Source organism: Ambystoma mexicanum, chromosome 7p (assembly GCF_040938575.1).
Source record: "Ambystoma mexicanum isolate Mex_15411 chromosome 7p, UKY_AmexF1_1, whole genome shotgun sequence".
Classification (NCBI taxonomy): domain Eukaryota; kingdom Metazoa; phylum Chordata; class Amphibia; order Caudata; family Ambystomatidae; genus Ambystoma; species Ambystoma mexicanum.
The window spans coordinates 928,648,786-928,676,059 of record NC_090939.1 but is presented as its reverse complement, the minus strand read 5'-3'; the positions used below and the strand labels follow the sequence as shown (position 1 = coordinate 928,676,059).

The following is a 27,274-nucleotide window of genomic DNA, read 5'->3' as shown; positions in this document are numbered from 1 at the left end:
TCAAGTGTGCGTCACCGTTCACCAAACATAACACTAATGAACCTGCTCCATGCATTCTACAAACAACCGGGCTGTAAACATATTGTACCTTCCATTGCATATATCGCTATGCAACTAGCAAGTGCTATTAGAAAAAATAAGCTATTCAAAATACGTCAGTGCTACACTGCCTACATTCTAGAAGGTTAATGTATGTCATTCCTGGTGCATAACACTGTGATATGCCAATCTAGAGAAACACACACACGCATAGTACGTACGTAGGTGTCAAGTTCCTGTGTTGCCTCGGCCCTGGCTGTTTTCTGCAATTGTGTTTTGAATTATCTTAACCACACTCTTCTGCATCCAAGGATCTTCTCTCTTTCACAGACTTGGAGAAGCGCATTGGGCTGATGGTCGCCCCAGCAAGTGCCCTTCAGTTGTGTTTGTTAAACCGATAGACAAAAAGTCATTCTGCCCCATGGAATCTGCAATTCCCCAAGCACAGGCCAAGAGTTACAAGCCATCACTGTGCTGGGACAGGAACTCTTGAATTTGTAACTTTTAGGTTAAAACCCTGTACTTTGAACACCCAGCTGGAATTTTTAAAAGCCTACATTTTTAATGTGGTTCCTTTTTTATGATTTAACATGCCGAGTGTAAAATATGCGGACAGCATGTAAGAAAGTAGCATTTCACATGCTGTGCTGCAAACCCCAAAACACCACAATGCTTTTTTTGTAATGTAAATTCCATTCCCTTTGCAGGTAAAGTCCATCCTTCTCCTCCAACTCTGAAGGCTCTCAGTCACACAGATAAAGCAAGGCAAGTGTCGTAAAATGAAACAGAGGCATTTTTCTACTTTATTGCAAATATATTAAATTGAGGTTCTTATATCATGCTTTATGCCAGAGTCCCGCCTCTAATCGTGGAACCGGGATTCAAACTAGGCTGATCGGTGTTGTCTTGCTTCCATGACAAGCACGATGCCCCTGAGCAATCCTCCCAGGCCTATTGACTCTCTTTTAAATATTCTGCATAATTTGCTTTCCACCCACTCGGCACACATTTTCTCTGGCACTCAGGTTGAAGCCTTGTTGTTGGTGTTGCACCCCACAAATCATAGCTTTGTTCCAATTCAACCTTTATGATAATGGGCCTTATTGGGAGTGTGGCGGTCCGGAAACAAGGGTGCCAGTAAAGTTACTAGCACCCTTGTTTCCGGACCGCCACACTAAGAGTCTGCCTGCCAAGGCCGGAGAGAGAGAGAGGGAGAGAGAGAGAGTGGGGGAGAGAGAGGAAGAGGGATAGGGAGAGGGAGGAGAGAGAGAGAGACAAAGAGAGAGAGAGAGAGAGAGAGAGAGAGAGAGATTGATTTTTCCATCCACCAAACACACAAAAGTCTGCATGTGCCCCCTGGCTCTTGTTGGCAACCCCTTGAAGGAAAATGCCATGGCACCTACTTTAGGCCTAGAGATGGGATCACCTAGCTTCGTGAGAACCTTAAAGAAGTCCACGCTACATCTTTTAGCACTCCTGCTCCTCAATGCATCAATCTTCCTGTGAAGGACTCTGGAAGGGTTTTAGCATCATTCTGAACTCGAGGTTATAGAGGTGCCTCAACACCAAGTGTTGGGCTGGGAAAGGGGGAATTAATTACTGGCATTTGGCTGTGTACAGTGAATGAGCGGCACCTGAGGCTTGTTTGAGACCAAGGGTGGACTGGTAACCAAAAGAGGCCCTGGAAATAATTTTCAAAGTGGCCCCATTTTACACAATTTCAACAATCCCAACCCTTTCCCTATGGGATAATTTGGAAATACCACACAAAAGAGGCCCAGGGTGCAGAGGCCTACCGGGAAATCTCCAGAGTTCCCAATAGGCCAGTCCACCCCTGTTTGAGACAGTAGGGTATATATCGGGGGAGGGGGGTTAGGGGAGGGAGGATGACGAGGGATTCAGGCCCCTGCCCCAAGGTTTGAGATGGCTCTAAGCCTGCCAACCAACATACTACGAAAGGTGAAATGAGTGGCTGGGGTTTCATCTCCATCTCCAGCAGCCATTTATCTGAATGAAATGTTCATGCCTCCAACGACCCTTGGTTCCTAACCTATGGTAATGAGTTAGGTTTCTAGACTATCCCCTCGCCTAATCTGTCAATACCCCAATGTGACAGTGGCAAAATGAGAAAGTATACTTGGGGCTGTCTGCAAAGACCAATAGTTAGATATGTAAGGCGCAAAAATAACATTATTTTGATTCTCATACCTGTACAAATTGCCATTTCCACATAATTGCTAATGCAAGAATAGCAATGTAATGGCATGCCCCTTCAAGGCAATGTTCAATTCATCATGTGACTTCAACGAAGAAATAAACCAGCTGTTACACAGTCTTAGCGGAACTAACACAGCAACCCTACTTATGGGGGATTTACACCGCTGGAGAGGGGATTCCATGTACAAAGAGGCCCTTGTGTTAGAAAAAGCCCTAAATGATATTGACTTTAAGGTTTGCAACAACAAGCCTACTGCACCAAATGGTAATATGCTAGATTGGGTAGTATCCCGCAACTTGGATATCAAAATTGAAGGAACCACACCATGTATATGGATTGACCACAACAGGGTTGATTTCATCATAACACTGAAGGGGCCAGTGCACAAAACAAAGAATGAGCATAAAAGAGTTCTGAATAGAAACTTTAACAAAATCACGAAGCCACAACTAGCAAAGTGCATACAGGACGTCATGACACAAACAGAAATAGACCCATGCGAACAACTAGTCTCAATATATAACACACTGTCTCAAGAACTAGTCGAACAGGCAGCTCCAGCTAGGTGGAAACTAGTTAGGGCAAATATAAACCATCAAAAATGGTTCGCGGCTCAGCTAGCCAGTTTAAAAAGAGAGAAAAGGAAACTGGAATCTATATGGGTAAAACAGCCAACCACTTAAAACAAAACAAGAATAAAAAGAAAGACGCAGACTCACGGTACAAACAAAACATTATTGTGTCTAAGAAAAACGTCTACAATGAGCAAATAGCTATAGCCTCAAACTCCAAGCGCAAGCTCTTTGAGATCCCTAGAAAAACCCAAAGCCTTATCCCATCTGGCTCAACAATCACAAAGCGAGTGTATAAAAGTACAGGAGGCCCTTATGGCAAAAACCTCAAAGGCTAGAGAAACAATTAGGATAAATCAAGTCACAGTACCAGACGGACAAAAATTAATGACTGACTTAGTGGCGCAAGAAAAGGTCGAGAAATGTCACTTCCAACCCATTACGCTCCGAGCATCCATGAGACCTACATCCTGCACAGAGAACATACTAGCCCCGAGAATAGTATTGAAACACCGATAAATCTTCATACCATTCTTTACGCGACTAGTAAACGCATCCTTCCGAGACAGCCACATTCTTGACGACATTAAAATCGTTGCAGTAACCCATTTGATAAAAAAAAAAACAGGTTTGGACCCAAGAGATCCAAGCAATCTACGGCCAACTACAAACTGCAATTTTTTATTGAAGATTCTTGATAAAGCAGCTGCGTTGCAGATGCAAGTCTTTGTGGAAGCCAACAATATCCTGCACAAACAACAATCAGGTTTCAGGATGGCTCACAGTACTGAAACAGCCATGTTGGACCTTCAGACACACATAACAACTGGAGTGTTCCATAAATACGCGCTGTCACATGCACATTGTAGTGAGTATGGTCAAATCTTATTGTTCATCATATTTTATTCTATGGTCGATACGGTTGTTGTTGACATGTGTTTCCACCAAGTTGGTTGTTTTCAAGGCACAGTATCAAATCTGTGATACACATTTTATAAAACACATATAGACCATTTATGTCATTGGTGTAATTGAAAACAAACATTTTTGGGTCCTTAACAAGGCCAAAAACAATTGAAGAAGCCATGCTATTACATGAGTAGGTCATCCAAATAATTTTTCGTCAAAAACATTCAGAGGGTTTTAGATAACAAAAAAATAAATGGTATGATATAAAGAATGATGGGGAAAAACAGGAGGAGAGGAGACAAGGAAAAATAAAACAATTGTTAGGATACAGAATGCAATTGGATCTGTCAACCATTATATCACAATTTGAGTGTGTATTCCTCTGAACCCAAAATTTGTGAAAAATAATGTAGTTTGTATGATATCAGCCACCATATGTATAAACAGGTAATTGTAACGAGCAAATAGCCAGATAAGACATCATCAAAATCCAATCTAAGTTTTACCAATTGTCATGAATCCATCTAGGCACTGATGTGATATACATGAATACAGATTGTTATTCATTGCAACATAAATGGAGAATGCTATATCATCATGTTGGTACATGATCAGTGTAAATATACAGTTGAGAGACCTTGAGAGAACCTAAATGAAAGGGGGTGAGATAATAGTTTAGACAATTGGATGTTTAGATCCAAAGATAAACTGCATGATGTCTATTCATCGCTAATTGGCAAAACCTATACCCGCAATGTTTACACATTCAAAGAAACATCAGTTCTTAAGATCACGTTACCAGTGGTCCCCATGTGAGTGCCCACTGCAATAGTGTCCATGCACCAAAATGGGTACTGGTACGCACCTCTAACAAACCACACGTGCCATATTGCAGGCCACGTGAAAATATTTGGCCCATGTGAGTGCAAAAGGCATGTATATGCGGACTATTTTTACCTCAATGAAATATAGTATGTTAGCCCGCTTGGTTAAGGTATGATGAAAAGTTCCTGAATTGAATTCTCTGAACCTACATCTCGAAGGAGAAAATAAGTTGGTTTGAGAATATCAGCTCCTTGTCATGAATTAGATTGATAGTCAGACAAAAAGTTATTGTCTTCGTACGGCCCCTCAAATAATCAAATTAAAAATATGAGCTCTCCACATACTTCTTAAATTCCATGCAACCTATATTATCAAACAAAAGCACGCATTAGGTGCTTCAATCCAACAAGATATACTATTGAATATGTTTATAATCCCATATTCGTAATGCGTTCCTTTGTGGAAATTACCAGAGTCCTTTATGGGTTCCCCATGTCAGTGTCCTGCCGGTCAGCTGAATCGTGTTACAGCGAGCTTTGCTCGCATCTACCCCATCCCTAATAGTAATGTATTGCCAAGTAGGTCAAGTGATTGCGGCCCAATCACGAAATGAATATCATGAAAACGTGCCAGATACGTAAAAATTAATGATTGGGATTGTTGTTTCTCACCATAAAACATGCATCCTGTGGTATGCGTGTTGAAATTCATTGGTTTGCTCGTTCAAAACGGACATTATGTCAATATTGAAAATAATAGCTAGCACACAAAGAAAAAGATATACTGTTGCAAGTCTTGTCCTAAAAAGTAAGAGAGAACTGGTCTTGTGATCCATTCTCACCTAGAGAATGTCCATTGCTCATTGCCACTCAACACTAGGTAAACTATTATCGTGTCCAAAGATCCTTCTTCTCAATGTATTGGATTGCGCATGAGCATTGGTATCTGGTGTTCTGCAATGAATTGTATTATTTTAATATCTGGTTGTGGATCTACCGCAAACTTGCATCCTGTGGTATGCATGTTGAAATTCATTAGTTTGCGTGTTCATAATTGTCATTGGGTCAATATTGACAATAATAGCTAGCACACAATGAGAAAGCTATACAGTTGCAAATCTTGTCCTAAAAAATAAAATAGAACTGGTCTTGTGATCCATTGTCGCCATTGGTATGTCCATTATTCATTGCCACTGAACACTAGATAAATTATTATCGTGGCCGAAGTACCATCTTCTCAATATATTGGATTGCGCATGCGCATTGGTATCTGGTGTTCTACAATGAATTATGTGATTATAATGAGTAGTTGTGGGTCTACCTGAAGTGTGTCTATCCCACAAAAAATTAAAACTAGCAGCCTATATTGTTCCATTCATTCCATTCCATAGACTGTATTAGGCAAAAGAATAGATGATACCTAATGTTGTTGGAGTTTAAGCAGTGCTCCACACTGATTGTGTCATATTCCATCTCAAAGAATAGGTTACGAACTTGCTGCCCCCGTTCATTTAGACGCCTCTCGTATAAAACTGAGGACAATTAATTGTAACAATTTGGAAAACAGTCGGACGAAAGAATGAGAGAAACCATGGGTCTATACACAAGGTACTCCCCGGATACAAGTACAAACCATACATGGAGCCTTCATAAGAAAACCCTTCATAAGAATACATTTAATTCATGTTCACTGTTTAGACCAAGGGTAGTATCATGCGAGCTTCCAGTTGACAGAGGTGAAGTTGACAGTCGCCACCTCTGATGTTAGCTCGTGCTTGTTGTAAGCCTACAAAGCGAATTTCCTTCATGTTGGCAAATTGATGTTGTGTTTGTCAGTGAACCGGGAGAAGTAATTTCGGATCTTGACTGTTAAGATTGGAGAGGTGCTGATCCGTAGCTCAAGTATGGTGCTTCCAATGTATACCCTATCACAGACACATGTAGAGCATATACAACAAGCTTAGATTTAAAATTGATGAAGTCCTGAATTTGAGTTTGTATTCCACCATGACATACAAAAAGCATTGTTGGTGTAAAAGCAAATTGACAAAGGTTGTAGTTGCCACACTTATAAAACCCAGATAACATATTCCTCAACCAATTGGTATCACTTGTGGGATCGAGTTTTGGTTTAAGAAACGAGGGACTACGCTTATTTTTAAGAGTCAAATTTTGGGTGAAAATAAGTTTGGTTCGTTGAGTGATATAATGTTGTAGATTGGAATCTAACTTCAAAAGATGCCAATGCTTATTAAGTAGCCCATATAGGCAGTCACTATCTTGAGAATATTTAGTAATGAAGCCAACACCCGGAAAAGGTTCTGGTTTCTGAGAGGATTGCTTACTCAGTAACAAATCTCTGTCGAAAAGATTGGTTTTGATTAAGGCCTTCTGAATACATTTTGTTCTGTACCCTCGTTCTTTAAACCTCCGCTTGAGAAGTTCACATTCCTGCTCATTAACTCTCTGGGAGCTACAATTTCTCCTAGCTCGGTGGAACTCACCGACCGGAATATTGTTGACTGATTTTCTTATGACAACTAGTCGCGTGTAAGGTCGAATTAGCTTCTGTTGGCTTTCTGTGTGTCCTAGTATGCAAGATATTGTTGTCAATGTAGATTTTTAGATCAAGGAAATCTATAGTAACACTATTCATGTTGCCCGTAAAAAACTCAATATCGAAGGTATTTGAATTGAGATACTGTATGATGCATTCAAAGAGTTCTGGCGAACCATTCCAAACAATCAAAACATCATTTATATAACGTTTCCATAACTGGATTTCTGTGGCAAATTTGTGAGAGTTGTATATATAGACATGTTAAAAAAAAAAAACATGAAGATGTTAGCCAGGGAATGCTCATTTTTTGCACCCATGGCTACACCCTTCATCTGAAGAAAGTACTGTTTGTTGAATAGAAATTGGTTGTGGTTCAAGGTGAACTCCAAAAATGCCTTGTTCATTCTAATGTGTGCACTGTGAGAAGCAGAATGATTACAAAATGTGAAGTCTATAGCATCCAAAGCTAAATTGTGTTGTATTGATGTATATAGTGATTTGACATCTAATCTTGCCAATCTGTACTGGGGTTGCCATGTGATTTGATTGAGTAAGGTAAGTGTATGCGTAGGGTGTCTAAGAATCGATGTGTCGATGTATTGTGATAGGCCTTCAGTTGCCCAGCCCAGACCGCTCATTATCGGTCAAACATCAGGGAGATTTTGATAATGTTTGTGTACCTTTTTGGGATCATCGGATGCTGCCTGATAAGAAATGCTCTTTTATCCTCTGTTAGGATACCTTGGGAATGCCAATTATGTATTAAGGCTGACAATTCAGCGATCATGCTAAGTATTATGGAAAAAGGCAGGTCGGGTATCCTAGTGTTGCTAGACCTGTCTGCGGCCTTTGATTTACTGGACCACAAACAGCTAATTCAGTCATTGGAACAGATGGGGGCTGCTCATCAAGGTCAACAAAATGGGTCCTCTCTTTCCTGGCCAATCAGAGATCTAAAATACACTGGGGGGAATCCTTCTCACTCCTGGCAACCATTGACTGTAGAGAGCCTCAGAAGGCTAGTTTATCCCCTCCATCCATATTTGAGATTCCTCTGCACAGTACTTGACAACATCAGAGCTTTCTTTACGAACTACGCAGATGGCACACAGCTATGAAATTGACGCCGTAAACTTGAGACAGTTTATAACATCATAGAGGCCTGGATGACATCCAATTGGATGTGTCTAAATGGGAATAAGACAGAGAATGATTTTCAGATAACGACAGGCCCGCCCCAAATTAGGCAAAGAATAGAAGACTTTCCAGATCAGAAACCCTCTCATAAGGGTCCTCGAAAAAGTAAAGACCCTCGGTATCCTTCTTGAAGAATCAATGGGGGCAGAATCACATGTAAGTAATATGAACAAAAACTGCCATTACTACTTACTACTGCTAAGTCACATGTGGCCTTTGTTGAATGAGGAAAATAGTGCTACCATAGCAAGGGGTACGATTCTGTCTAGACTGGACTATGGGAACGACCTAATGCTGGGAGAAAACAAAGAGTGCATTGCTAGATGCCAGATTGTTCTGAGCAGTACAGTAAGGATTGTCAAGAAGAAAACCAGGAGGCAGCATATTACTGTAGACAGAAAAACACTGCACTGGCTGGCTGTCAATGAACGGAGGCCATGGCCATAGTCCACCGATGCCTTCATGGCAGGTCCCCTGCCTATTTGAGAGAAAAGATAACCCACTACACCCCAGGTCAAGCACTGAGATCGGAATCTGCTGGCCAAATTGTCTGCCCTCCCTTTAAGTGTTCCAACAGGCTCGGTAGGTCATTTCCATTAAAAGTCGCTCAAACATGGAATGGATTACCAAAGGCAATCAGACTTGAGAACATCTATCTAATCTTTAGGAAAGCGCTAAAGACAGCTATCTTTAGATAATCTCAGCGTATTCCCAGGAGAGTCAATGAATCAGTCAATTGTCCTGTCAAACTTTTCTCGTCCTTGTCTAAATGTATGCGCACCGATGCCTGCTGTGGGCTTCGGCACAATATAAATAAATAATAAAATAAATGAATGCGTATTCAGACCACGCCAACACACTGTTTAAACATGTAATGTCATCCAGATATGCTTGTAATGAGCATGTAATGTATACCACATGTGAAATACATTATTGTAGAGCCCTTAACTGCAATGAGCTGTTTGAGCATTAGTCAAATTTATACAGATGCTCGCTTTGCCTTTTAGTGGCATCCCCAAATTGGCTGGTAGAGTTGAGTCCAATACCAAATTTGGTCGATGCCAGAGCTCACATATTCAACGACAGAGCAAATCACACAGAAACCTCTACCCAAAACATACATCTGCTAATTATAACATTACAGTACTAGTCATCTCTGCCAAACAAATGTAATTTGCATGCAACAGCATATGTATCTTGCAATGTCCTTTTCATGTAATTCAATGTACTGTTTATTCTGTATGTTCAGATTATATTACGCAGAGCAACTCCCAGACATCCAACAGTTCTTGAAAGCCATGACAGTGGCAACAAGGATCCACACAGATATAATTTATAACATGAGATCTGCAAAACAATAGCTGAAATGCTGTCATACGTGGAAAATGTCTGGTCACATGTTAATGTTACAATTTTCATGTTTTCTATATACATGCGTATGTAAACCTACTTTTCAAATTACACATGAGCATGTAGAATGATTATTCCCACTAGTGACATGAAGAGGTTTTCCAAACTCTTATTTAACATTTGTTCTCTTGTCAGTCCAATAATCTTCCAGTTACTTAACCATGTGAAGGTTTGCAACAGTCAATTCAGTATTTCTTTATTGTTGATAAACCGGCTCATCTAAGCCAAACAATGTACAACATTAAAAGTGCAAATAGATGACATGTTATTATTTTTAAAAACCCATACATTAAAGAATCAAAGGATTTTTAAAAAGTACACACTTTAAAACAGATAAACATATCCGAAGGTTTCTATAAATGAGACAATGCAATGAAAACATCTGCAGTTGAATAGCTGTCAACACTGGATATATGTAAAATACATGTGTAATGTTCCGTACAGCCACCTTGCAGAGTGTGCAAAGTCTGTCTCGATAGTAGAGATTTGTCCAAGCATTAATCACTGCCATAATGTTCAATTGACCCATTTTAAGCAGCAAATACAATTTCCAGATCATCTGTTTATTTTGTTCTAACAATTATAGCTGCATAGTTTGGGGAATTGCTGAGCTGCAAACTGCTCCTGTTCGTCTGTACCCTTAGAGTAGGAATGATCAGACCTAAAACGGATTTTGTTACAAATCATGTTTATTTTATGTTTAAAATCAGTGTACGCCTTCAATGGGGATAAAGCACTTGCCCGTTTGGGTCAGATACCTGATACTCATTGGTGAAGTTGTCAATTTTCATTCTAAGCCTAAAAATAGCCCCAAACCCCTTGAAATGGATTCCTGTCACCCTCATTTTTAACCATAAAGACTGGATACTGGAAGATTTCCCTATATTCAATATTGTTTTTCACTCATGAGTTTCAATACTTTCAGTTAATTGGAAATTGCATTAATGGGCGGCATTCACTACCATACAATACCTGTGGGCATATTTTTGCTTCATAGACTGTACTTAACAAGATTATATCAGATGTTGTAAACCACCAAAAATATATTGGTCCTCATCTTTGGCTGTTCTGACAGGATACTCCGACAGATCAACTTGATATTGAGACTTTTTGTTTTTCTGAGTTATCATATAAAGTTTGCTGACCGCTTTAAATTGATGGACTACCTAAGGTTTATTAGTAAGGTAGGAAGTGCTATTTTGTTTATGAGCTTCCTCACATTATGCAATTCTTTATTAAAAAAAACAAGGATTTTCTATATAATTTCGAGGGTTAGTAACTGGATTTAAGTTTTCAATTTCATTCTCAATTATTGTACAAACCTTTGCTTAAATATCTTCAGATAGAGAGACAATGCAAACGTCAGTTCACCTCAATAAAATGAAAATGAAACCCTCAATACAGGTTGCCAGAGTGATTCTTGCATGGGAAGCCCAAATTAATCTTGATGCATGAGTTACGACTGTAGCCGAAGGGAGAGACATGGCTTGATCTCTGATGAATAGATTTAAATTCAGATTACATATTAGAGGATTCTGATCTCTACAAGTTTCCTGCCTTACTGAAAATGAACAACACCAATGAACATGCTTGAGGGATATCACACAATAATTGATAATTAAGATATGTGCAGGAGAAGAAAGTTGGTTTTTCAGAGCTGCCATTCTTTTGGCTGCCATTCAAATATACTACATTGGGCTTTTGAAGAAAATTGTGGAGGGATTTTCCTCTAAATTATTTGTCAGATTCAATTTACATGCTAACGGAATACCCCTTAATTCATAATCCACCAGCAGAGGACCTTGAGTTTAGTCTTCATCAGCAAAAAATGATGAATTTTACCAGGCGGGATATACACATTCAGTAGCAACCTTACCAACTTACTATGTCTTAGCACAATCCACACCAGTATTTCTGCTGCCAACGCATATTAGAGGGAGAGCATGTGATGCTGTAAATGCATCAGAGGGACAGGGCTTCCGTATCCTTGTCCTTTACTGCTTTTTATCGTGTGTTCTGTCGTGTTTTCCGCGCAGGAGTTCATGTGGGACTCCTGGTGGTGCCGCTCTCTTTCTTTTGGTTTGGTGAACGGACCCGTGGGATACCCTTATGGCACCCATGGGTGGGGGTACAACCCTGTGCCCCTAGTGTATGTTTTTGGGCACCTGTGGGTGGCCCACAGAGCAGGGTATGGGCTGGTGGCAGCTCCATGCTGAATTTGACAGGTGCGCAGAGTATCCTCCATTTTGGGATACCCCGGCCCTGCCATTGGGATCAGTTGATTCCTGATGGAAAACAAGATGGCCCCGGTGGCCTCTTGCTTTCTATTACCCATTACCTTTTTTTCCCAAAGTCCTGGGAAGCCCTGACTCTGTCCCATCCCCCTGACTGGCTGTTGGATGGAAGTGCCATATATGGTGTTGTTGTGAAGGGCCAGTCATACTAGCTGGAGCCTTCCCGGTGATGTATGTTGTGGGTACCTCCTGTGGGTGGGACCTGGGTGAATAGAGTGTGTGACAAATATGCATTCTGTGTTGTGGGTGTCTAGTATCTGGTGGTTGACACAATGACTGAGACAACCCTGCCCGAAACCGATATGAATGCAGCTTGGAGTGTTGAATGGCTTGGTACTTGTCCCAATACACATAACTTGTTGTGAGTGTCTGGAGAGAAGTGAATGGCCTGAATACCTCGTGTGCCTGGTTGGCTGCCTGCCTGCTTGAATGCCCGTAGTCGTGATTGGATGCTTGAGTGTGACCCAGCGGAATGAATGGGAGATCAACAGTATATCTGGGGACCTCTCACTGCTAGGAATCGTGTTCAGAAGCTGAAGTCCACTACGACGAGTAACTAGATTAACTGACGCTTGACCTTGAAGCCCTGCTGGACGACAAGAATTGCTGTTGCTCTCCTTCACAATCTGAAAGCTGCTGTGCCTCCAAGGACTGACCCAGAGAGGACCTGGTAAGGCGCCCTCTTCCCGAGCTACGAGGGACCATCGTGCACAGCTGATCTTTGCCAACGCTCCCTGGTAGACAGACCTACGACAGGCTGCCAACCCGATACAGGGACTGCTGCGGAACTCCAAGCCGCCGTACTCCCGTTTGCCTAAGAACTTTCATTGATCATCGGACGCTCTCGTCTGCATCGCCATCCGCTTGTCTCCCGCTGGAGAAGGCCCGACCGTCGACGCGCCGAGGAGTATCCATCGGCGGGTTTCCCGCCACCTAAAGACCGCAGAGACAGCAACGATTCGACGCCCTTGCTGGGCCACAGTTCTTCATCATCTCTTTGCGGTCCAGAACTATTGTCACCGAGGTGCCCTGCACGCCTCTTCCTTGCAGGACGCCAACGCTCTGTGGTCGACGAGCACCGCTAGGAACGAAGCTGTCACTTCCCTGCCCTAGTTCACCCTGTTCACCGTCGGACGTTCGACGACCCGTGACTCCCGCCTTAAAGGGAGGCACTCAAGAAGGATCGGTCGGTGCATCATCGGAGAACTCTACCCCACCAGGTACATTGGGGGGGGGTAAAACCTTAACAGGAAGAAGTAAGACTGTTGAACATATGGACTGGGCTTGTGCTATATATCTTTATTTACAGGTTGCCCAGGTGGGGGGGATCTCCACACAGAACTGTGTCTAGGTAACGGGGCCAGCATTCTGCCTATTGTTTCAACCATCTTGCGTTCCTTCCTATCTCTATTGCTGGTTTACTCGAAATTGATCTGTGTGCCATTTTAACCGTACAGTTGATGCACTTTAATGAGATTTGATAACATTAGTGGTACCACTCTAGACGTGTATATATTTATCATTATTGACTTCCAAGTACAAAGTGCTTTATTGTGATCGTGTACATACCTTTGAATATTAATTATATAAAGACTGTGTTTTCAGTAATACAGTGTGAGGACATTCCTTTGTGAGGGTTCGGGGACTACACTGTACTTAAGAACCAGCCCGCATCACCTCCTGAGAAGCTAGGCCTTGATTGCTCGTCCATTGCTACCCTATAGAGAATCTTGGCTGGGGTCTTCTGTGCCTCCCCTCTACCATATAGAGAGCGGAAGTACAGACACCCCCTACCGGTCTTTACAGAGCACACCAGGATCTTTACAGTAAAGGGCAATGTAGTATTCAGTAAGAATGATAATCCCTACTTGGGGCACCCAATATGTACTGTATTAAATGAAATAGAGTAAATTAGAAATGTGTTACAGCAAATATCCTCATTTAACCAAGATTCCTGAATAGATGAGGGGTATATGTAATGCTGTGGGATTTTGAATGAAGGGAAGTTATGAATACCAGGCGTGCATTGCAAGTGAAGCATATAATCATGTATTACCAGGTGTTTTGTCTGAATTTGTCAAAATACACGAGGTGATGGATGGATAGTTTAGAATTAATCTTAACCCCTGGCATTGCTCTGGCATCTATCCAGACCACTGTTCTTTGTCTGCCAAGCCATTACAAAAGGGGAAGACCATATGCAAATGAGGCTTGGTCGCACCCAAAAGGGGCAGTCCAGCCAGAACTGCTTGGTCACATCCCTTCTGCACAAGACCAGGCACATCCCCAAACATGTTTCGGCCTTGTTGGGCCTCATCAGCGAGGAGTAGCTTAGATCTCTAGGCCCAGCAGTAACGGGACTCACGTCTGGGCATGCCCGTCCCACTCGGGGTGACTATAGCAAAACAAAAGAGGTGATGGCTGGATCCTAACCTCTGGCAGAGTCTGGGCAACCCTCCAGACCACCGTTCGTCGCCTGCCAAGCCATTACAAAAGGGGAAAGACCATATGAAAATCAGGCTTCGACCCACCCCAATCAAGATATGTGCAGGATATTTCTCCTGTCTCCTCAAGCACTCCCTTGTGCACCCCCTTCCATGCCATCCTGATCAATCGACTCCATGAGAACCTGGGCATCACAGATTGGGCCATGGAGTGGTTGACCTCCTTCGTTCAGGACCAACCCTCCCAGGTCCAACTTGGGTCCTTTCTCTCTACCCCCTCTCTCTCTCCACATGTGGTGTTTCCCAGGGCTCTACCCCCTCACCCTGGCTCATGTCTACTTGGCCCCTTTGACCCATCTGATCTCCACCTTCTCCTCTAACTTTCAGTGTTTTGTGGATGACACTCAGCTCTCCTTCAGGCTCACCTCAGCCTCCTATCCTCTTTCGCTCATTCCAGACGTCTATACATGGTTCAGGACTGGTGCGCCTCCAATGATCTCTGCCTTAATGCCAGTAAGACTGAGATCCTTCTCATTGGTACCCTTGCTCCCGTTTTCCCTCTCTCACTCTGGCTGCCCTCCTTGGGCCCTCTTCCATCATCTTCCTGTGAGGCAATAAACCTTGGCGTCATCTTCGACTACAATGTCTCCTTCTCTCCTCACATCACTGACCTTGCCAAGAAGGCCCACTACCAGCTACAAATACTCAGAGGTATTCTTCCTTTTCTCACTTCCACACAAGCTCACTGTCTCCAGAGCCCTGGTTCTCTCTAGGTGGACTACTGCAACAGCCTCTTTCTCAATCTACCTTCCTCTACTCTCCGCCCTCTTCAACTAATCCAGAACAGGACTGCAAGACTTATCCTTGGCCTCAAGCCCAGGGACCATGTCTCTCCAGCCCTGAAATCTCTACACTGGCTCCCGATGGCTGCAAGGATCACGTTCAAAACATTACATCCAACTCTCTCTTCGAAAATACCTTCCTTCCTGAGCCCTTCCGTCAGCTACCTCCAACTCTCTAAGGGTCAGACGCTTCTCCAGGCAGAGAGTGAGGGGTAGATCTCTCTCCTCTGCAGGTGCCTCCCTCTGGAATGGTCGCCCTGCCCCCCTCTCAAACTTGAGCCAGACCACCTTAAGTTCTAAAAGAAGACCTTTCATTTTTCCTCTGCTTTCTCTCTCTCCCTCCCCTGCTGAGCTACCTGGTTGCCTGGCTACCCTCAGAGCCTAGTAGAAAAATGGAGAAAGGAGCACAGTTGCTGCGCCAACTGAGGATTTTGTTAGAGTTCAGGTATTTGGTCATAATGAAAAATAACAGTTGAGTCACTAGCTTGGTGATTTACTAGTTCATAGGTGTGAAAATGTATCAATAAAAAGTGAAGATAAAAAAATGAAGTAAATAGAGTGAGAAGAAATACATTCAAAAGTGAGAAGCAAAAGTTTCTGTATTCATGTTTTCGATCTCAATGGTGAGATATAGGTTTGGGGCTCAGATTTAACTAGTGAAGATACTTTTATCTTTGCACCAATGGCTCTTTATGTATCCCTGCCTCCCCTAACTGTCAAACAGAGATACACACAAGCTGTTTTTGTGATATTCTGCCTCTCCTTCCAACAGGGACATCCAACCTACAGGAAGGACCGGCCCCCTTGATGTGAGCCCCTTTATTGGGCCTTTTCCTAACTTAAAAGACCATCCTACTTTTACATCAACTTAGCAGGAAATAACATTATATATTTGATGTTCTCTTCTCACAACTTTCTCCTAACCGCATCAAAGGATCATCTCGGTTTCTGGACCTGCTGCATGAAGTCTGGAACGATCAGAATGTTGGAGGCCCCCACCTTGAACTGTCCACGTTTGAATGCCTCCTGCAACACTGCATCTCTGTCCCTGAAGTTTAACAATGTGCCCACTATCACCCGTGTAGGGAGCCTTGGAGGGGGCGTCTTCCCAGCACTCTGTGTGCTCTTTCGTTGGTGAACAATTTTGTGAGACCCCTAATGCACAGGGTGTCCAGGATCAATTTTTTCAGGAACAATTCCATGGTTGGGTTCCCCTCACCTTCCAGAACCCCTAGCAGATTACACCATCTGGATCTCCCCTCCACGTTCTCTGCTCTGTATTCCAGAGTCCTAGTGGCCCAGCCAGGCCCATGACTTTGTTTTGCAGCTTCTTCATGGCATCCTCCATATCACTGACCTTTTGTCCCATCTCTGTGACACTTTCGTTTACCTTCCTTCCTGATTGTTCAATTTACTTGTGGAGCCCACAAACTAATGCATCTTCTGCTTGCCTTTCTCCATGATTAGGAACTTAACTCATGCCTGGCAACAGTCCCCTCCTGCATTTCAAACTACCCTCAGGATACAGTCTTTCACTCCACTCTGTATCATCCATCGGGCGAAAGCACTACTCCCCCTCAGCCTGCGAGCCCGACTTCACCTTCGGCTGCTCAACTATATCTCTAAACCACCTGCAAGGCGACCAGGGCCATCACAGGCCTCACTGCTGCCGTCCTCCAGGGTCCTCCACCAGCCGCATGAATCGAGTGCGTACGCCTGTGCCGATGCTTTCCAAACCCTTACCAATGCTGCTGCTTTCGGGTGGCAATGGGCTGTGTGTTTGTTTCCCCTCAAAGTGACTCCAGCGTCCCTCTTGTATTTCAAATGCCTCCTCTTTGCTTGCAGTATTCAGCCCAGCACAAGATGGCAGCTCTGCTCCAACGAGGCAGAGAAGATCAGTCCGTTCAGGATCACATATCCCACCACAGATGCATCCAGTCGCTTCCCTGCTTCACTGAGGCTAACTGCCTCAAAATATGCCCACAGAGCATCACATTTCAGTATGTAACAACAGATTACTGGTTACTTGACGCAGAGCTCTCGCCTTGCACGTCTGCATCTGTCTGCTCCTGGCCATGCCCCACATTCTGGATTAGTTGAAGATGTTTGATCAGAAATGATGGGAAACATATGTAAGGTGAGTTCCATAACCACATCTGGAAGACATATTACCACCTGGGGTAGGTGTTGGCCAATCTGGTGCCCAGTAACACCTACAGAATCCGTCAGCAACCACCCACGTTCTCTGCTGCCATCTGTGCCTCTCTTAGAGGGGAACCACTATCTTGTTTGGTACTCGAGTGCTCCGTGACCCCTAATCGCTTACCTGAACCCCCCCCCAATCCTTGCTCTGCTGCCCCCTGTCCTGCACTTATCTTGGCACTTTGCCTGCTCCAGCGCACTTCCCAACATGTGCCAGGCACTCGGCTAACTTCTTGTCTCCCTCTCAAACACAATAGAACAATTCTATCAGTACCCATAGGGAGTCCTGGGGTGCTAACAGCTATAACCCCCTTGTTCGGAAAAAGACATGACTGAGAACGGCCTTGAGAACACAGCTGAGTGCCTCAGACCATGGCTGGCAGTCCATTACCGCCCTGTCCGCTGCCCAATACATGGATGTTAACTTAAGAGAATTGTTTACTGGATGTCAATGTATTTTTGGAAATTTCATGTACTGGTAACTGCATGTCCAGACTGTGTTTTTAGGGCCCAAATAATTAACTAAGAATGGTCTTTAAGAACCGGATTGCCTGATTTCCAATTTTGCAAATAAGAATCTCAAAAATCCATTTATGTTGGACTAAATGTAAGAAGAGTACTTAGGGGACGTTGGTGGCAAAACATGCATTTTCAATTCGGTTTCTCATTTACCAATTTGTGCTCTTCCCACAACAAACCTGCGCAAGTTCCTCGAGTCTGGTCTGAGTCACAATCCTCTCTTGGTCTAGTGAAAATCCAACCAGATTTTGTTTTAAAGTTCCCAAAAAGGGGCCAACATCCTACTAAGAAGTCTAAGCCCGGGGACTCTGCTTGTGGAACCACAGGGCCCTTTTTTGCATCCTGGTTCTTACATTTACAACCGCAACAGAGCTCATTTTGCTCTTGGACATAAGCAGGCTTCTACCTGACAGTTTTAAGATTTCATTGTGGCTTTCTACAGTAATCACTCACAGTAGCTTTGGGTCACACGCCTTTCTTTTAAACTGTTTTGGGAAAGCTATTCATTACAGCGCGACAGAGAGAAGGGGGACTTCCATCGCTTCGACAGGAATTACTTTCTGTGGGAACAACACTGTATTTTGGGAGGTAGATTTCCGAGCCATATTTAAGAGCATTGTGGGCACTGACTTAACATTAGATGGCGATTATTTAGTATCATACTTTCACTTTGCAGTTTACAAAAGCTCTTTTAAAACTAGCCAGATCACTTCCATTTCTGCAGTGATATTTAGACATGTGAAACTACGTATTGCGCAAGAAGGTTAGTGTCTCATTTTACCATCACTGCGTTTTACTGGTGGACGTGTATTAATAAAGTCATCATAGCTTAATCATTAAGTGTGATCGATGTACTTTTGATGTGTTGTACAAACTCTACAAGGATGTGCCCCTGAAGATGGGACTTGATCCTGAAACACGCTGTGCTTAGGGTCCTGGTTTAGGTGTTCATTAGGCGATATGGAAAATTATTCATTGATCTACACTGGCATATGAGGGTTGTCTCCCCCCAGTAGTTATTGTAAATGCATTTCACTTTTACTAACATCACACATCTACTGACACAATACTGACTTAGCAAACTTACAGGGTAATTCATAGAATTTCGCAGAAAAGTGTCGCAAGCGGCTGGCGCAGAGTGTCCGCGTGCGATTGACTGCGCCAGGCACGTGCGCTAAAACCGATTTCCGCGCACAGCGTATTCATGGATTTCAGGCTCCCAAACCAGCCGTGGCGCAGAGTATCGCAGCGACCCTGCAGCAGCGCCAGTAACGCCCCCAAGAACGCCCTCGCGCAAGGAAAAGCCATCAAAATCGCTAAATCATCGCAAAGGGCAGCGCTAACCCTGGACCAGTCCACAGGGCTGCCAAACAAGGAACGCAAAGCGGGTAACGTGCATATCAGGGGTACGCGTGAAGTTTTACACGCGATTAGCCAGGGCACGTGTATCACAGGGGTACGCAGGAATTATCACACGCGATTTGGCTGGGTACGTATATTACAGGGGTGCGCGGGAATTATCACACGCGATTTGGCTGGGTACGTGTATTCCAGGGGTGCGCGGGAATTATCACACGCGATTTGGCTGGGTACGTGTATTCCAGGGGTGCGCGGGAATCATCACACGCGATTTGGCTGGGTAGGTGTATTACAGGGGTACACGGGAAGTTCTACACGCGATTCGGCTGGGTACGTGTATTACAGGGGTGCGCGGGAATTCTCACATGCGATTTGGCCAGGTACGTGTATTACAGGGGTGCGTGGGAATTATCACACGCGATTTGGCTGGGTAGGTGTATTACAGGGGTACACGGGAAGTTCTACACGCGATTCGGCTGGGTACGTGTATTACAGGGGTGCGCGGGAATTCTCACATGCGATTTGGCCAGGTACGTGTATTACAGGGGTGCGTGGGAATTATCACACGCGATTTGGCTTGGTACGTGTATTACAGGGGTGCGTGGGAAGTTCTACACGCGATTGGCCAGGGTACGTGTATTACAGGGGTATGTGGGAATTATCACACGCGATTTGGCTGGGTACGTGTATTACAGGGGTACACGGGAAGTTCTACACGCGATTCGGCTGGGTACGTGTATTACAGGGGTGCGCGGGAATTCTCACATGCGATTTGGCCAGGTACGTGTATTACAGGGGTGTGCGGGAATTATCACATGCAATTAGGCTGGGTGGGTCCTCACAGGTGTTCCCTGTACACCCTCCACAGCCCCTGCAGGCAGCCCACAAAACAGGGGACTACCCTGCACACCTGCTCATGTCCCCCTGCACCCCCACCCCCCAGCAGTGCAGGGGCAGCCTCCACCAGGCCCCCACTCATGTCACCCACCACCCCCACCCCCCAGCCACCAGGGTCACCCTCCACCAGGCCCCCACTCATGTCTCCCACCACCCCCACCCCCCAGCAGTGCAGGGGCAGCCTCCACCAGGCCCCCACTCATGTCCCCTATCACCCCCACCCCCCCGCCACCAGGGGCACCCTCCACCAGGCCCCCACTCATGTCTCCCACCACCCCCACCCCCCAGCAGTGCAGGGGCAGCCTCCACCAGGCCCCCACTCATGTCACCCACCACCCCCACCCCCCAGCCACCAGGGTCACCCTCCACCAGGCCCCCACTCATGTCACCCACCACCCCCACCCCCCAGCCACCAGGGTCACCCTCCACCAGGCCCCCACTCATGTCACCCACCACCCCCACCCCCCAGCCACCAGGGTCACCCTCCACCAGGCCCCCACTCATGTCTCCCACCACCCCCACCCCCCAGCAGTGCAGGGGCAGCCTCCACCAGGCCCCCACTCATGTCTCCCACCACCCCCACCCCCCAGCCACCAGGGTCACCCTCCACCAGGCCCCCACTCATGTCTCCCACCACCCCACCCCCCAGCAGTGCAGGGGCAGCCTCCACCAGGCCCCCACTCATGTCCCCTATCACCCCCACCCCCCCGCCACCAGGGGCACCCTCCACCAGGCCCCCACTCATGTCTCCCACCACCCCCACCCCCCAGCAGTGCAGGGGCAGCCTCCACCAGGCCCCCACTCATGTCTCCCACCCCCCCACCCCCCAGCAGTGCAGGGGCAGCCTCCACCAGGCCCCCACTCATGTCACCCACCACCCCCACCCCCCAGCCACCAGGGGCACCCTCCACCAGGCCCCCACTCATGTCTCCCACCACCCCCACCCACCAGCAGTGCAGGGGCACCCTCCACCAGGCCCCCACTCATGTCTCCCACCACCCCCACCCCCCAGCCACCAGGGTCACCCTCCACCAGGCCCCCACTCATGTCTCCCACCACCCCCACCCCCCAGCAGTGCAGGGGCAGCCTCCACCAGGCCCCCACTCATGTCTCCCACCACCCCCACCCCCCAGCAGTGCAGGGGCAGCCTCCACCAGGCCCCCACTCATGTCACCCACCACCCCCACCCCCCAGCCACCAGGGTCACCCTCCACCAGGCCCCCACTCATGTCTCCCACCACCCCCACCCCCCTGCCACCATGTGCAGCCCCCACCAGGTCCTCACAATGTGCGTAATGGTCAGCCTCCACAGCCAAAAAGCCCTACCAAGTAACCCATTCACCCACATGGAAATGGAAATCACATGTTACACCCCCAATGTTCATGAAGCAAATGAACCCATGTCCGTCACACACATATTTTCCAATTGAATGGGAAAACACACAACATGACATGCATGAAACCAATGAGATGAAACCACACAGTGAACAATGTAAAAAAAAATGTATTAGAAAAAAATACGAATGCTAAAGAAAGAAAACTAACTACAATGTAAATGTGAAAAAAGAAGCTGCATGTCCGCATAAAAACACAAAACTAGAAAATCTAATCCAAAAAATTTTGTCCAAAGTGAAATGTCAAAACTCTCCGTGCAACAAAGAACTATGTACAAAAATAACAAGGGTCCATCATCACAACTGAACTAAGGAAACCTCCTAAAAAACCTACCTAAATATCAACTATATACAAAAAGTGGAGCAGTGTCCGTCGACTCCAAATCATAAGAAAAAACAAAGGAAACCTAAAACTAAAGAACTATATACAAAGGCGGCGGGCAAGTCCAGCGGCTCACTCTGTGGTGTTCCGGGCCAGGGCATCATCGAACTCCTGTTCGATGTCCCGGAGGCGGTCCAGTTCAATGGCCCAGAGGGTCCGCAGGGACGACGCCGTGTCCTCCTCCAACCCCCTGCGGATTGCCTCGAGGCACTCGGCCCGCCTCAGGGCCCTCCGCATGGAGTTCTCCGCCCTGACCATTGTGAGCCGCGCCTCTTCCGCCCGCCGCCGCTCCGCACCTATGGCGTGGCCCAACCGCTGCCACACGGAAGACACTCTCTGTCCTGGGTCCTCCTGCCCTCCGGCCGATGCCTGCCCCTCCGATGTCGAAGGCCCCGAGCCTTCATGGCTCCCACCATCTTGCTGCTGCTGCTGCTCTGCCTCTGCCCGTGCACTGCCTCCTGCTGCCTGCACATCCTCCGCCGGCTGGGGTGCAGTTGTTGATGTGGCCACCCCTGCTGGACGTCCGACTCCCGACTGTGGCAGGGATGCCTCCTCCACCAGCCTGGCCGCACTGTCAGAGGCAGCTCCACAGGGCACTCAGGTGACTGATGGGTGGGAAGATGGCACAGAGGACGACTGGCGCGTAGGGGGTCCAGTTGAGGAGGGGGTCGGAACAAGCCCCATCAGACGGAGGAATCCGGTCTGGGTGACCTGTCCCAGCAGGCTGACGTGGTCAACGAGCCATTCGAGATGACGTGCAGTCTCTCCATGAAAAGACTGCAGGTCACCTCGCATGGCCCGTTGACGCAACGCCACACCAGCCAGGACAGGCTCAACCCGGACCTGGATAGCCACGTCCGCAGGCAGAGGAAGGCCAGTTGACGTCAGCTCATCCCCTGCCTGAAAACGGGTCTGGACGTAGGCATCCTTGCTGGTGCAAGATGATGCAGGGACAGGATCGGGGACAGGGTTGCACACAGGCACCTCCGCGGCCGCCTGTGCTGCCTCCTGTCCCTGGTCCTGGACTGCACCACTAGCACCAGTGGGATCCCCACCTCCAGACCCCGTCTCTGGTGCTTGCATGGCCTCCTCCTCCACCAGACCCCCCACCAACCTGGATGACTCTGTGCCATCTTCCCCTGTTGGGCCCTGTGGGGTCCCAGCTGCCCCTTCTGCTGCCGAGGAGTCCAACTGCAACCTCCGCCTCTTGGACCTCCCCCCGGCAGCTGCGGCCTGGGACGCGGCACCGGACTCCTCACTCCCCGACGAGATGACAACACGGGAGGGTAGCCGGGCCTTGCGTCTCCGGCTGGCGGTCGGATCCCCGCCGCTGTGCTCCACAGCACCTTCTCCGCCCTCTTCATCAGTTGACGCTGCAGACAGGGAGAAACAAAACACAGGCATCAGGGCACTGTACAATGGACACATACACGCATGACAGTTGCACATGAGTGGCATTGGCAAACCTCAGACATGTCATCACAATCCCCAACACACATGTCATTGCAACTGGCACACATGAGCCATACCACAGCCATATCGCAACTGCCACCACCATCCCTACACATACAACAGCATCAGCAGCCAAAGGGGAGCCATACATCACATGCAACACAGGAAGTGCACCACACATGTACACACACCACCACACTTGCATGCATGTCTACACCTCTGCCAAGTGTCGCACTGTTCAGACGGGCATCCATGTCACATCTGCCAATCAGGCTTCCACATACCGCAGTCACATGCATCCATGTAGCATCACTGTTGCACCTTTGACAAATACACACACATGCACATGTACACAGTGCTCATACATGCAGCCGAAAACAACATACATGCCTGACATCACGGACATGTCTACTTACATACACATTCATCCAAACATGTGTGCACGCACAACTGCATTTGCCATGCAAGCCCACACACACACAAGCACCATCCATGTCTCACACATTACAGCCCTCGCATGTGTCAGCCCCACGGCCCTGTACACCCCCACCCATACTCCACCCCATACAAACAGATGTGCAACCGGCACAATGGGGAATGATCACCACACGCCCTGCTCACAACCAGGATGCATGTACACTCACCGCTCGACTCCAGACGGCTCTGCTTCTCTAGGACCTGGACGTGGAGCGCTGGGGATATGCGTTCCAGGACCCCCATCTGTTCTTCCGACAAGTGGCCCCGGCGCCCCTTGGCATCCGCTGCCTTCAAGAGGCGCCGGGCCTTGTTCAGGGTCCTGGACCTGAAGTCCTCCCAGCGCTTCCTGACATGTTGTAAGTCCCGGACTGCCTCCCCCTCCGCGTTGATGGCAGTCACGATGTCAGTCCAGATCCGAGTCCGTCCTTCCTTGTCGGCGCGGGAACTTCCAAAGAGGGCATCATACTGCCCCAGGACTTGCTCCACCAGGACACCAACTTCGGTGGCACTGAAGCTGGTGCCCCTCTGCCTCTCTGGCCGGGGGTTGTCAGTGGTCACAGATGGTATTAGCCCCGACATGACAACCCCAGAGGCAGGAGTGGGTGGGCAACTGGGTCCTGGGGCTGGGCTGTGGAGCGATGGAATTCCAGTCGGGAGTCTTCTGTTCCAGCAGGGGTGGTCACAGCAACAGCACCCCTGGCTGATGTGCAGGCAGCAAATGGCAGTGCACGTGGGCAGCAGGCAGTCAGGCAGCAGCAGATAGCAGGTGGGAGCGTGCTCGGGGCTCTGGGGGGCAGTAATTCGGCCTTCTGGGCAGGAGCGTGGTCTCCCGTGTGCTCACGCGTGGCCAGCTTGGTACGGAGTGAATTGGCACGTGAAAATCCTGCACGTCAGCGTGAAAACCGAGGAAAGGCCCTTAGCGCGTAAGCGCGTCAGCACGCATACGCGATTCCATTGGACCAAAGGCCCTCAGCGCGTAAGCGCGTCTGTGACGTGACCCGCACGGGTGTTTCCCACACAGCACGTGATGACAGAGCACACGTGGAAAGACTGCACGTCAGAGTCTCATCGCGTGTAATTGGACAAAAGTGCGTGTACACGCGATTGGCCTATGTACGTGTATATGAGGTGTGCGCGGACACTTACACACGCAAGTACGTCAGCGCACCTGTATCCCGGTGTACGGCCATTTCCACCAATCACACGCTATTAGACTCTGACGTGCAGTCTTTCCACGTGTGCTCTGTCATCACGTGCTGTGTGGGAAACACCCGTGCGGGTCACGTCACAGACGCGCCTACGCGCTGAGGGCCTTTGGTCCAATGGAATCGCGTATGCGTGCTGACGCGCTTACGCGCTAAGGGCCTTTCCTCGGTTTTCACGCTGACGTGCAGGATTTTCACGTGCCAATTCACTCCGTACCAAGCTGGCCACGCGTGAGCACACGGGAGACCACGCTCCTGCCCAGAAGGCCGAATTACTGCCCCCCAGAGCCCCGAGCACGCTCCCACCTGCTATCTGCTGCTGCCTGACTGCCTGCTGCCCACGTGCACTGCCATTTGCTGCCTGCACATCAGCCAGGGGTGCTGTTGCTGTGACCACCCCTGCTGGAACAGAAGACTCCCGACTGGAATTCCATCGCTCCACAGCCCAGCCCCAGGACCCAGTTGCCCACCCACTCCTGCCTCTGGGGTTGTCATGTCGGGGCTAACACCATCTGTGACCACTGACAACCCCCGGCCAGAGAGGCAGAGGGGCACCAGCTTCAGTGCCACCGAAGTTGGTGTCCTGGTGGAGCAAGTCCTGGGGCAGTATGATGCCCTCTTTGGAAGTTCCCGCGCCGACAAGGAAGGACGGACTCGGATCTGGACTGACATCGTGACTGCCATCAACGCGGAGGGGGTGGCAGTCCGGGACTTACAACATGTCAGGAAGCGCTGGGAGGACTTCAGGTCCAGGACCCTGAACAAGGCCCGGCGCCTCTTGAAGGCAGCGGATGCCAAGGGGCGCCGGGGCCACTTGTCGGAAGAACAGATGGGGGTCCTGGAACGCATATCCCCAGCGCTCCACGTCCAGGTCCTAGAGAAGCAGAGCCGTCTGGAGTCGAGCGGTGAGTGTACATGCATCCTGGTTGTGAGCAGGGTGTGTGGTGATCATTCCCCATTGTGCCGGTTGCACATCTGTTTGTATGGGGTGGAGTATGGGTGGGGGTGTACAGGGCCGTGGGGCTGACACATGCGAGGGCTGTAATGTGTGAGACATGGATGGTGCTTGTGTGTTTGGGCTTGCATGGCAAATGCAGTTGTGCGTGCACACATGTTTGGATGAATGTGTATGTAAGTAGACATGTCCGTGATGTCAGGCATGTATGTTGTTTTCGGCTGCATGTATGAGCACTGTGTACATGTGCATGTGTGTGTATTTGTCAAAGGTGCAACAGTGATGCTACATGGATGCATGTGACTGCGGTATGTGGAAGTCTGATTGGGAGATGTGACATGGATGCCCGTCTGAACAGTGCGACACTTGGCAGAGGTGTAGACATGCATGCAAGTGTGGTGGTGTGTGTACATGTGTGGTGCACTTCCTGTGTTGCATGTGATGTATGGCTCCCCTTTGGCTGCTGATGCTGTTGTATGTGTAGGGATGGTGGTGGCAGTTGCGATATGGCTGTGGTATGGCTCATGTGTGCCAGTTGCAATGACATGTGTGTTGGGGATTGTGATGACATGTCTGAGGTTTGCCAATGCCACTCATGTGCAACTGTCATGCGTGTATGTGTCCATTGTACAGTGCCCTGATGCCTGTGTTTTGTTTCTCCCTGTCTGCAGCGTCAACTGATGAAGAGGGCGGAGAAGGTGCTGTGGAGCACAGCGGCGGGGATCCGACCGCCAGCCGGAGACGCAAGGCCCGGCTCCCCTCCCGTGTTGTCATCTCGTCGGGGAGTGAGGAGTCCGGTGCCGCGTCCCAGGCCGCAGCTGCCGGGGGGAGGTCCAAGAGGCGGAGGTTGCAGTTGGACTCCTCGGCAGCAGAAGGGGCAGCTGGGACCCCACAGGGCCCAACAGGGGAAGATGGCACAGAGTCATCCAGGTTGGTGGGGGGTTTGGTGGAGGAGGGGGCCGCGCAAGCACCAGAGACAGGGTCTGGAGGTGGGGATCCCACTGGTGCTAGTGGTGCAGTGCAGGACCAGGGACAGGAGGCAGCACAGGCGGCCGCGGAGGTGCCTGTGTGCAATCCTGTCCCCGATCCTGTCCCTGCATCATCTTGCACCAGCAGGGATGCC

The 27,274-nt window shown here is 47.9% G+C and overlaps 1 protein-coding gene across 1 annotated transcript in view; it reads right to left on the bottom strand.

Annotated features, from left to right (window-relative positions):
• Nucleotides 1-27,274, bottom strand: part of LOC138526456 (zinc finger protein 684-like) — a 235,324-nt gene that overhangs the window by 175,241 nt on the left and 32,809 nt on the right. The gene's annotated exons all lie outside the window — the stretch shown is intronic.